Below are 14589 nucleotides of genomic sequence, written 5' to 3'. Positions count from 1 at the left end.
ATCGGTATGGACTGGTTGAAAGAAGTGAAAGCGGAGATCGTTTGTTACAAAAATGCAATTCGCATTATACGAGAAAAAGGAAAACCCTTAATGGTGTACGGAGAAAAGGGCAACACAAAGCTACATCTTATTAGTAATTTGAAGGCACAAAAACTAATAAGAAAAGGTTGCTATGTTGTTCTAGCACACGTCGAGAAAGTACAAACTGAAGAAAAGAGCATCAATGATGTTCCCATTGCAAAAGAATTTCCCGATGTATTTCCGAAAGAATTACCGGGATTACCCCCACATCGATCCGTTGAATTTCAAATAGATCTTGTACCAGGAGCTGCACCAATAGCTCGTGCTCCTTACAGACTCGCACCCAGCGAGATGAAAGAACTGCAAAGCCAATTACAAGAACTTTTAGAGCGTGGTTTCATTCGACCAAGCACATCACCGTGGGGAGCTCCTGTTCTGTTTGTCAAGAAGAAAGATGGTACATTCAGGTTGTGTATCGACTACCGAGAGTTGAACAAACTTACCATCAAGAACCGCTACCCACTACCGAGAATCGACGACTTATTTGATCAACTACAAGGCTCGTCTGTTTATTCAAAGATTGACTTACGTTCCGGGTATCATCAAATGCGGGTGAAAGAAGATGATATTCCAAAGACTGCTTTCAGAACACGTTACGGTCATTACGAGTTTATGGTCATGCCGTTTGGTTTAACTAATGCACCAGCTGTGTTCATGGACCTTATGAACCGAGTGTGTGGACCATACCTTGACAAGTTTGTCATTGTTTTCATTGATGACATACTTATTTACTCAAAGAATGACCAAGAACACGGTGAACATTTGAGAAAGGTGTTAGAAGTATTGAGGAAGGAAGAATTGTACGCTAAGTTTTCAAAGTGTGCATTTTGGTTGGAAGAAGTTCAATTCCTCGGTCACATAGTGAACAAAGAAGGTATTAAGGTGGATCCGGCAAAGATAGAAACTGTTGAAAAGTGGGAAACCCCGAAAACTCCGAAACACATACGCCAGTTTTTAGGACTAGCTGGTTACTACAGAAGGTTCATCCAAGACTTTTCCAGAATAGTAAAACCCTTGACTGCATTAACGCATAAAGGGAAGAAATTTGAATGGAATGATGAACAAGAGAAAGCGTTTTAGTTATTGAAGAAAAAGCTAACTACGGCACCTATATTGTCATTGCCTGAAGGGAATGATGATTTTGTGATTTATTGTGACGCATCAAAGCAAGGTCTCGGTTGTGTATTAATGCAACGAACGAAGGTGATTGCTTATGCGTCTAGACAATTGAAGATTCACGAACAAAATTATACGACGCATGATTTGGAATTAGGCGCGGTTGTTTTTGCATTAAAGACTTGGAGGCACTACTTATATGGGGTCAAAAGTATTATATATACCGACCACAAAAGTCTTCAACACATATTTAATCAGAAACAACTGAATATGAGGCAGCGTAGGTGGATTGAATTATTGAATGATTACGATTTTGAGATTCGTTACCACCCGGGGAAGGCAAATGTGGTAGCCGATGCCTTGAGCAGGAAGGATAGAGAACCCATTCGAGTAAAATCTATGAATATAATGATTCATAATAACATTACTACTCAAATAAAGGAGGCGCAACAAGGAGTTTTAAAAGAGGGAAATTTAAAGGATGAAATACCCAAAGGATCGGAGAAGCATCTTAATATTCGGGAAGACGGAACCCGGTATAGGGCTGAAAGGATTTGGGTACCAAAATTTGGAGATATGAGAGAAATGGTACTTAGAGAAGCTCATAAAACCAGATACTCAATACATCCTGGAACGGGGAAGATGTACAAGGATCTCAAGAAACATTTTTGGTGGCCGGGTATGAAAGCCGATGTTGCTAAATACGTAGGAGAATGTTTGACGTGTTCTAAGGTCAAAGCTGAGCATCAGAAACCATCAGGTCTACTTCAACAACCCGAAATCCCGGAATGGAAATGGGAAAACATTACCATGGATTTCATCACTAAATTGCCAAGGACTGCAAGTGGTTTTGATACTATTTGGGTAATAGTTGATCGTCTCACCAAATCAGCACACTTCCTACCAATAAGAGAAGATGACAAGATAGAGAAGTTAGCACGACTGTATTTGAAGGAAGTCATCTCCAGACATGGAATACCAATCTCTATTATCTCTGATAGGGATGGCAGATTTATTTCAAGATTCTGGCAGACATTACAGCAAGCATTAGGAACTCGTCTAGACATGAGTACTGCCTATCATCCACAAACTGATGGGCAGAGCGAAAGGACGATACAAACGCTTGAAGACATGCTACGAGCATGTGTTATTGATTTCGGAAACAGTTGGGATCGACATCTACCGTTAGCAGAATTTTCCTACAACAACAGCTACCATTCAAGCATTGAGATGGCGCCGTTTGAAGCACTTTATGGTAGAAAGTGCAGGTCTCCGATTTGTTGGAGTGAGGTGGGGGATAGACAGATTACGGGTCCAGAGATTATACAAGAAACTACCGAGAAGATCATCCAAATTCAACAACGGTTGAAAACCGCCCAAAGTCGACAAAAGAGCTACGCTGACATTAAAAGAAAAGATATAGAATTTGAAATTGGAGAGATGGTCATGCTTAAAGTTTCACCTTGGAAAGGCGTTGTTCGATTTGGTAAACGAGGGAAATTAAATCCAAGGTATATTGGACCATTCAAGATTATTGATCGTGTCGGACCAGTAGCTTACCGACTTGAGTTACCTCAACAACTCGCGGCTGTACATAACACTTTCCACGTCTCGAATTTGAAGAAATGTTTTGCTAAAGAAGATCTCACTATTCCGTTAGATGAAATCCAAATCAACGAAAAACTCCAATTCATCGAAGAACCCGTCGAAATAATGGATCGTGAGGTTAAAAGACTTAAGCAAAACAAGATACCAATTGTTAAGGTTCGATGGAATGCTCGTAGAGGACCCGAGTTCACCTGGGAGCGTGAAGATCAGATGAAGAAGAAATACCCGCATCTATTTCCAGAAGATTCGTCAACACCTTCAACAGCTTAAAATTTCGGGACGAAATTTATTTAACGGGTAGGTACTGTAGTGACCCGAACTTTTCCATGTTTATATATATTAATTGAGATTGATGTTTACATGATTAAATGGTTCCAACATGTTAAGCAATCAAACTTGTTAAGACTTGATTAATTGAAATAGGTTTCATATAGACAATTGACCACCCAAGTTGACCGGTGATTCACGAACGTTAAAACTTGTAAAAAAACTATATGATGACATATATATGGTTATATATATAGTTAACATGATATTATGATAAGTAAACATATCATTAATTATATTAACAATGAACTACATATGTAAAAACAAGACTACTAACTTAATGATTTTGAAACGAGACATATATGTAACGTTTATCGTTGTAACGACATTTAATGTATATATATCATATTAAGAGATATTCGTACATCATAATATCATGATAATATAATAATTTAAAATCTCTTTTGTTATTATAAACATTGGGTTAACAACATTTAACAAGATCGTTAACCTAAAGGTTTCAAAACAACACTTACATGTAACGACTAACGATGACTTAACGACTCAGTTAAAATGTATATACATGTAGTGTTTTAATATGTATTTATACACTTTTGAAAGACTTCAATACACTTATCAAAATACTTCTACTTAACAAAAATGCTTACAATTACATTCTCGTTCAGTTTCATCAACAATTCTACTCGTATGCACCCGTATTCGTACTCGTACAATACACAGCTTTTAGATGTATGTACTATTGGTATATACACTCCAATGATCAGATCTTAGCAGTCCATGTGAGTCACCTAACACATGTGGGAACCATCATTTGGCAACTAGCATGAAATATCTCATAAGATTACAAAAATATGAGTAATCATTCATGACTTATTTACATGAAAACAAAATTACATATCCTTTATATCTAATCCATACACCAACGACCAAAAACACCTACAAACACTTTCATTCTTCAATTTTCTTCATCTAATTGAACTCTCTCAAGTTCTATCTTCAAGTTCTAAGTGTTCTTCATAAATTCCAAAAGTTCTAGTTTCATAAAATCAAGAATACTTTCAAGTTTGCTAGCTCACTTCCAATCTTGTAAGGTGATCATCCAACCTCAAGAAATCTTTGTTTCTTACAGTAGGTTATCATTCTAATACAAGGTAATAATCATATTCAAACTTTGGTTCAATTTCTATAACTATAACAATCTTATTTCAAGTGATGATCTTACTTGAACTTGTTTTCGTGTCATGATTTTGCTTCAAGAACTTTGAGCCATCCAAGGATCCATTGAAGCTAGATCCATTTTTCTCTTTTCCAGTAGGTTCATCCAAGGAACTTAAGGTAGTAATGATGTTCATAACATCATTCGATTCATACATATAAAGCTATCTTATTCGAAGGTTTAAACTTGTAATCACTAGAACATAGTTTAGTTAATTCTAAACTTGTTCGCAAACAAAAGTTAATCCTTCTAACTTGACTTTTAAAATCAACTAAACACATGTTCTATATCTATATGATATGCTAACTTAATGATTTAAAACCTGGAAACACGAAAAACACCGTAAAACCGGATTTACGCCGTCGTAGTAACACCGCGGGCTGTTTTGGGTTAGTTAATTAAAAACTATGATAAACTTTGATTTAAAAGTTGTTATTCTGAGAAAATGATTTTTATTATGAACATGAAACTATATCCAAAAATTATGGTTAAACTCAAAGTGGAAGTATGTTTTCTAAAATGGTCATCTAGACGTCGTTCTTTCGACTGAAATGACTACCTTTACAAAAACGACTTGTAACTTATTTTTCCGACTAGAAACCTATACTTTTTTTGTTTAGATTCATAAAATAGAGTTCAATATGAAACCATAGCAATTTGATTCACTCAAAACGGATTTAAAATGAAGAAGTTATGGGTAAAACAAGATTGGATAATTTTTCTCATTTTAGCTACGTGAAAATTGGTAACAAATCTATTCCAACCATAACTTAATCAACTTGTATTATATATTATGTAATCTTGAGATACCATAGACACGTATACAATGTTTCGACCTATCATGTCGACACATCTATATATATTTCGGAACAACCATAGACACTCTATATGTGAATGTTGGAGTTAGCTATACAGGGTTGAGGTTGATTCCAAAATATATATAGTTTGAGTTGTGATCAATACTGAGATACGTATACACTGGGTCGTGGATTGATTCAAGATAATATTTATCGATTTATTTCTGTACATCTAACTGTGGACAACTAGTTGTAGGTTACTAATGAGGACAGCTGACTTAATAAACTTAAAACATCAAAATATATTAAAAGTGTTGTAAATATATTTTGAACATACTTTGATATATATGTATATATTGTTATAGGTTCGTGAATCAACCAGTGGCCAAGTCTTACTTCCCGACGAAGTAAAAATCTGTGAAAGTGAGTTATAGTCCCACTTTTAAAATCTAATATTTTTGGGATGAGAATACATGCAGGTTTTATAAATGATTTACAAAATAGACACAAGTACGTGAAACTACATTCTATGGTTGAATTATCGAAATCGAATATGCCCCTTTTTATTAAGTCTGGTAATCTAAGAATTAGGGAACAGACACCCTAATTGACGCGAATCCTAAAGATAGATCTATTGGGCCTAACAAACCCCATCCAAAGTACCGGATGCTTTAGTACTTCGAAATTTATATCATATCCGAAGGGTGTCCCGGAATGATGGGGATATTCTTATATATGCATCTTGTTATTGTCGGTTACCAGGTGTTCACCATATGAATGATTTTTATCTCTATGTATGGGATGTGTATTGAAATATGAAATCTTGTGGTCTATTGTTACGATTTGATATATATAGGTTAAACCTATAACTCACCAACATTTTTGTTGACGTTTTAAGCATGTTTATTCTCAGGTGATTATTAAGAGCTTCCGCTGTCGCATACTTAAATAAGGACAAGATTTGGAGTCCATGCTTGTATGATATTGTGTAAAAACTGCATTCAAGAAACTTATTTTGTTGTAACATATTTGTATTGTAAACCATTATGTAATGGTCGTGTGTAAACAGGATATTTTAGATTATCATTATTTGATAATCTACGTAAAGCTTTTTAAACCTTTATTGATGAAATAAAGGTTATGGTTTGTTTAAAAATGAATGCAGTCTTTGAAAAACGTCTCATATAGAGGTCAAAACCTCGCAACGAAATCAATTAATATGGAACGTTTTTAATCAATAAGAACGGGACATTTCATCCATCGCCACCATCTCCTGGCACTTACACCACTGCCGTCGTCGCCGTCGCCATCGCCATCACCATCTCCTCCACTTCTCGATGCTCTTCTCGATCGACAACTCCTCCCGTCGCCACCATCTCCGGCGCAACAAACAAACGTCTATCCACCTGTAACTCCGTCACAACCAGCTTCACCGTCGGCTTACTGTTTTCGGTCTACACCATCATTCTTCCCTAATTTATAGGATTTGTGTTTTGCTATTTTTTCGTAATCCAGGTGCAAATTTTTCCTGAATTTTAATTTTTCCAGCTTTTAAAAGTTTCTTTACTTCATTATTATTATGTTATTTATTGTTCTTATTTACATTTTCTGGATTTTATATTTAATTTTTTTATGCCTTTACAATAATCTCGAATGATTAAAATTAGATGATCAGATGTTTGATTTTAAATATTATTTATATTTGTATATGTATATATATGATTGTTTATGAGAAGATTACTTCAGAAAGTTTGTTTTGTGGTAGATTAGAAGTTTATAACAAGAATGATATGTATATGTATGTGTATAATGTTATGTGTATATCTATGTTTATGGTCCATGCATTAAACTTTTAGGTACTAACCAGAAAAGTAATGTTTCATTATGAAATCGGGATCTCAGCATATCATTATCAAAGAATCATTTTCAGTTTGTTTTACATAGAATTGGCTAAAACTCAAATAATGCTATTTTAATTGTAATTATAGTTATTTTCTTCTACATGATCTTATACTTAGATTCTCACAAATATTTTGAAGTTATATTTTGATTAAAACATTATACAGTGTATACAAGTTGCGCCAAATGTTTGTAGGATTTGATAATTTTTATATAACTTAAATGTTTATGTTTACAGGTACACAACGCCCTGTTTGATTTCGAGACGAATGATTCAACTAAAGCATTCCAAACGAACATTACGAAACATGTTCTTGAACTGGAAACCAGCGGTAACGTAACTACTCCAAGTATAGTATGAATCCAGATGCTCAAAATGAGACTACTAACAGATAATTGATAAGATTGTATTTTTGGTTACCCTGCTTTGTACAAAATGTTTATCTTGCTTTATACAAAAAGTTTACCCTGGTTTATATAAATGTTTATCTTGCTTTATACAAAAAGTTTACCCTAATTTATTTACCCGACTTCTACCCATGTATCATTTTACAAAAGAAGGTTTTATTGATGGAAAGAAAATGATGATTTAAGGTATGAAGAATTAAAAAGACTAAAGCATTTCAGCACTTCAGGTGCCTTGCATTTGTCTAAGAATGTTTAGCACTAGCCTTTTGTAATGCAAATATACCTAACTGCAAACTTTAGATATCTTTTGTAATGCAAAATAAGTATACCAAACCCTTGAAATGCAAAAGAAGTGTACCAAACAAACCAAGACAAAATGATATATTACTATGTATTTCACTAATCCATTTAAATGTCTACTACACATGCACAAATGTTAACCAAAATCTGCCGCAACGCGCGGACCTGAAACCTAGTTTTAATTTCAAGTGGGGTTGAACCTGACACTATTAATTGATACATCACTTTCTATGTAATGAGCTACCGTTTGACTTTGGGTAGCATCTCTCGATCCAAACAAACGATTCTCGTTTTTTTTTTTTTTTTTTTGAACAAAATATAGAAGATGATTACATTACTCCCTATTATTTAAGAACACTTACATAATGTATATTCAAGAATGAAAATTGTTTGAAAATGCATTGAACTTTTCACCAAATTATTGATGTATGTACTCAACTTTAAGATCTCTCCTATTGTATGCATTCAACAATTTAATTTGTTCTATTGTACGCATTAAGTTACTTGTGCATCTGGTATTTGGTTAAAATGTAGATAAAGTTACGCGAATGGTCTTTCATGTTTGCCTAATTATACACGTCTACCACTAATGTTTATTTTTGACGCGGATTGTCCTAACATTCACGTTCAATCTCCTCCATTCACATCTTCATCACCACAATCTTAATCACCATAAAAAATAAGAACCCTGAGTTTAAAAACACCAAATTAAAATAAAATCTAAATTTTAATGAAAAGTCATAAACCTTTTAAACAATCATAATCCAATCCCAACCAAAACATTGAATTTAAAACTAAATTTGAAACCCTAAAATTTTTAACATCACCATCTTCATTTATTCTATCAAATTTGAAACCCTAAAACTTTTATCACCCAAAACAACCACAATCTAATTTCAACCAAAACATTGAATTTAAAACGTAATAAAATATAAATAAGAAACATGGTCAGTTCCTTCTTACTGTTAAATCCAATTCACTTTAATTCTCTTTAAACTTACCTATTTAACACCAACTTCACATAATGTTTGGTCAGTTCCTTGTTATTGTTAAAATCAATATAAGATACTGAGTATAAACTTAGTAAAATTCTTTTTAGCGGCGACAAGGTAGATCAGTGATCCGGATCCGACATTAACTGTAATCGATCTCTGGTCATCTTCTCTAGCTAAACTGCGTTTTTGTTCAACGATGGTGGTGGCGACACCAAACCTGCAGCTTGCGCCAATAGTTGGTTCGATTTCAGAACTACATTCGACTATAAAATTTAACTGGATAATCAGATGGATAACCATGTGTACTTTTAAATTATATAAACGCTACGGAACATGAAAATAAATATATTTTTTATTTAATAATAAACATCTTTTATTATTTATAATAAACTTTCAAGTAAAACATTCACACGATTAACGATTCCAACAAGATTCAATTATACCACTAATAATTGTCAACTAATAAATTCACAAAGAGTAGTTTAGATATACCTTTAGCGAGCGATGCAAGAACTGTAGAAAGAACTCTCCTTGTCTGGGTTGAAACATATATTCAAAGTGTATGAATATCTCTATTGTTGATCCACACAGCACCTCAAACAACACCAATCGGATGCTAGTCCGTATAACCAAAAAGTAATATATGATATTACTTAATAAAGAATGGAACAAAACTAGTTTGTCCACCTTCATTCTTCGTACGAGTACTCAAAAGAAAATCAAAAGGGAAATATAATTAAAATAATCATCATCCATCATGATCATGATTATTTAATTAAACAAAAGAAAAGAGCAAGATATGTTCTGTTTGTTTTTGGGAGAATAACCACAAACGAATATGAGATGGTTTTCATAATTAATCAAAAGTGATATATTCATTGTGTGTGTTGTTCCGTGTTTATATTGGAAAACAGACGACCATTTTGTTGAAGTTGTTCACTAACTACATCAAGGGTCAACAACCCTTTTGTTTTATAGTATTTAGATTTAAGAATGATATCAATCCTAAATCTTCCTTTTTATTTTTAAATATATAAATATAGATTTGATGTAATCTTTAAAATATAAAAAAAGATTCTCAAAGATTTGATGTAATCTTTAAAATATAAAAGAGATTCTCAACTTAGCCGACATTGAGTTTCATTAACTATAGATTAATTATTAAAACTAAAATATAATTAAATACAAAACTCTAAATACTAAATTTAATTAAATCTTATTTAATTAAATTTTATTTACTCGAACTATAGATTATAATCATATATCAACAATATATAATAACTGGTGTCTAAATGCTATTGTTTGTGACCCCATAGGCCTGTATATAATCGGTAGTATAGAGTTGTGTTATGACGTGCACACTAATCTAACAAACTCCCACTTGTGCATGCCATAACATCTAGAAAACTATACAGACATATATTGGAGTCTAGCAACACGTCAATGCCCCCGAAAATATACAAGTGTTTGTTTCAGCTAAACGAACTATCATTCTTATTAAAATGATTTAATGATTGAGTATCTATTGTCCCTTTATTACCGATACCAAGTTGACATGAGACATGGATCTAGTCATTTTCATTCGTCAACTAATTTTGTTTCTCGATCTTGAAAATTTGAATGCGATCACCAAGTTAAAAATTGATCATTAATCAATATAGCTTGGACATGGCCGTGTAAATATCCATTCATTTTCATCGAAGGGCCCAGTGGTATCATACTCTCACATAGAGGAATAAATCCCATTTTGATTATATGTGTTCGTCATCTACTTCACATCATACCCAATAATGACCTTTATAACTACCTTGTTCAGGACAGTGTTTAACCACATCAAAGTATAATATGTCATACAATCGAAACCAACATATACATCTCAGGTCTAAAGACACAAAGACATAATCATTATGAGATTCACTATTGACGACGATCCATGTAGTGACATCTCTTGATTGGGTCATTCCAATATTCATCATCTATGAATACATATGAATTTTGGCCTCAGCTAGTTAATTATTCACCATCAATGAATTAAACCAAATTTCATAATAATCTTAATTCATGTTACTCCATAACATGATCGATTATGGAGATTTAGAATAATCAACAATTATTCATGGATTAAACATGCTAATATGGAACACGGTGATATAAATGAAAATGACCATACCAAGTATCTCAATTCATTAAGATAAAACTGCTTAATGTTCCAAAAATATCCCAATAATAAATTACAAATGAAAAAGATTAGTAGCTTAATGAAGTCCAATATTACTAGCATGATCATCATGCTTGTTGTGCATCATGGGCTTCATGAACGGGTCAGCCACATTATCATTTGTATTATGAACCTTTAAGAATACTAATATCATTGCTCTTAATGACTTAATGAATGTAGTCAAACTTTTGAAGAATGTGCCAGATACTTTTATGTACATGTGATTCTTTCAAAAGTATATTTACACTCGAACTATCACTGTACATATTATAGAAGATTAAATGTTGTGTACTACTCTGAGTATAACAACAAACTTCCTTATCCAGATAGCTTTCTGAGTAGCATCTCAGGTAACAATGTATTCTGTTTTTGTTGTAGAAAGTGCAACAATGCTCTACTTTGAGCTCTTCCAATTAACTGCCTCGTCCATCATGACAAAGACACAACCTGACTAGGATCGAGAATCATCCCGATCAGTTTGGAAACTAGCATATGTATTATGGTTAATACTTAACTCCTTTTTCCAAACCATCATAAACCAAGAACATATCTTTAGTACTCTATAAATACTTAAGAATATTCTTAATAACAATCCAATGTTCTTAACCTAGATATTTGTTGATAACAACTCGTCAAACTTAAAAATAATGAGACATCATTTTAGTACATAACATGGCATACATAATGGATCCAATAGCTGAAACATATGGGATACATTTCGTTCGTCTTATCTCATCATGTGTGATAAGACTTTGAGACTTGCTCAAGGTTATGCCCTTTTGCACAAGCAATGCTCCAAGGTTGGAGTAATGCATGCTAAATCTCTGCAAGATTAGATATGTACATTAATTCAAACCAATAAGCCATTTGAATTTATTTCTATAGATCATGATTTCAAGTATATAAGTAGCTTCTCCAAGATCCTTTAAGGAAAAATATATTTCAAGCCAAGACTTGACATCTTGCAAGTTGAAATGTTATTTCCAATATATAGTGTGTCATTAATATACAAGATCAAGAAGACTACTTTGCTCCCACTAGATTTAATGTAAACACATAGCTCATCTTGGTTTTGAGAAAAAAAATAAACTCTTTGATATTCTCATCAAACTTAAGATTCTAGCTCCTGAATGCTTGCTTCAATCCATAAATGGATTTTAGAAGCTTGTATACTTTAATAGGATGCTTAGGATATACAAACCCTTTCAGCTGAACCATATATACGTCCTCGCTTAGGTCTCCATTTAGGAAAGCGATTATGATATCCATTTACCATACTTCATAATCATGAAAGTAGCTATGGCAATAAGTATCCTAATTTATAAAGCTCGCGATCAGTGGAAAAATTTCATCATAACCTTTTGCCACGAATCGAGCTTTAAAAGTGTTTACATTACCGTCCATGCTAGTCTTCTCTTTGAAGACTCATTTACACTCCATTGTGTTACAATTGGGTGTAAGATCAATCAAGTCACATACTTGATTATCTTTCATGGACTGCATATTTGCATTCATAGTATCTCGCCATTTTTGAGATTCGTGATCTTATATGGCCTCACGGTAGCTACAGGGTTCATAATCCTCTAGGTGAGGTTCATCTGAATTAATCAGATAATCAAACCTCTTATGCCGATGAGGAGTTCTACTAGACCTATGAAGTTCATGCACAACACGTTCTGACTCACCAACAATGCGCTCAGATTCAACGTTTGGATTACTAGTGCTAATAGAAGGTATAATACTTTGTGGTTCTTGAATTTCTTCAAGATCTACTTTACTCCCACTAAATTCTTATAAGAGAAGATCTCCTTTTTTTATAAGAATTCAGTAGACCGAGCATAAAACACCTTGTTTTAGCGTCATAGTAGAAGTAGTAACCTATGTTTCCTTCGGGTATTCCATAAAGTGAAATTTAATACTTCAGGGTTTTAATTTGATTGAAGTGTCATGCTTCACATACACTTCACAACCCCAGGAATTTCAAATAAGACAACTTGGGAATCTTCCCATGCCTAACTCATATGGTGTCTTTTCTACCTTCTTGGTTGGAACCATATTCAGCATGTATGCAGCATACTCTAATGCATAACCCCAAAAAGACGGTGGTAGAGTAGTCAGACTCATCATAGATCAAACCATATCAAGTAAAGTTTGATTCTTCCATTCAGACTCACCATTGAGTAATGGTGTGTGAGGTGGAGTGACTTGTAAGACAATCTCACAATTCTACAGGTGGTCCAAAAACTCTTGACTCATATACTCACTTCCTCCATCAGAGTGAAGTGATTTAATGGTCTTTATAAGTTGATTCTTTACTTCATTTTGAAAGAATTGAAACCTTTCAAAAACTCCAAGTTTATGTTTCAGCAAGTAAACATAACTATATCTACTATAACCATCAGTTATTGTAATGATGTAAGATTCACCATTTCTAGACATTGTTCTAAAAGGGCCACATACATCAATATATATTAGTCCTAAAAGATATGTAGCTCTTTTACCTAAATCGGAGAAATGAGTCTTTGTCATCCTTTTACATAAACATTACTCACATACATCAAATGAATCAAAGCTATTTGATTCCAAAAGTCCATAAGAATGAAGTTTTGAAATGCGTTGTTTATATGACTAAGACGACAATGTCATAGATAGGTCTTATTCAAGCGTTGCTTAAATTGCTTGGCGGTACAGGTATACATAGAATTCTCATTTGAAATCACACCATGTATATCAATTTCAAAAATACCATCACTTGGATAGGCATTAAGATAAAAAAAATATTATCCTTAGAAATTGAAATATCAAAGTGCGTAAATTTAAGTTCAAAACCAACATCTTTCAAACTATATTGCTCATAATACTAGGAGCATTATAACATTGTTCCAACAAAACAATAAGATCACTTGCATGAGTAAGCTTATAGTGACCAATGGCTTCAACCGAAGCTTGATTCTCATTGTCCACTCGCAAATCTAGTGTCCCTTTCTTCCATCTATTACTTCTTCTCATTCCTTTCATATTGTTACAGGTGTGAAGACCATAATCGGTTAACAAAGATTCAAGAATCACTAGAAAAAGTATATAACTGTATATAATATATACCTGAGTTTGCTAGTCTTACCAGCATTGCCTTTTCTCAGCTCATATTGGTAGATAGGACCACTTCCTTCTCCAATTGCCAACCTTTACTCAATGGAAATATTCGGCGTCTTTAGTTGGGATTTCCTTCTTGGAAGGTGGAATACTTTTCCTGGCAAATGATTTACCATACCCCTTCCAAAAAGTATTCGGCTTATTCTTTTTCACCCTTTCATCCTATTTCTTCCTGATCATCGAACAACATCCGATAAGCATTTTGCTGAGCAGCAGCAACTGCCACAGCAGGAAGAATGGATAAAGTTTTCTAAATTTTGTTCAACTTCCATTTATGCTTGAGAAACAGTTCTCAGGTTGCATTCAAGTATAGGAAGTTTGAACATTGAGTTTATCCTTCTTCAATAAAGAAGGAAGTGTGTTTTGGTTTACGTTTTGATTATTTGACATCTACAATAGATATAAAAATTCAATTTAGTATTTTCAATATTGAGCTTTAATAAATTAACTACCCAAGTTTTTATAATATTTTAAAAAACAATTAATTTACGAAAGTCTAAGATCCACATA

This window comes from Rutidosis leptorrhynchoides, chromosome 3 (assembly GCF_046630445.1).
Source record: "Rutidosis leptorrhynchoides isolate AG116_Rl617_1_P2 chromosome 3, CSIRO_AGI_Rlap_v1, whole genome shotgun sequence".
Lineage (NCBI taxonomy): Eukaryota > Viridiplantae > Streptophyta > Magnoliopsida > Asterales > Asteraceae > Rutidosis > Rutidosis leptorrhynchoides.
The sequence above is the reverse complement of the archived record's forward strand: the minus strand, read 5'-3'. Positions refer to the sequence as shown.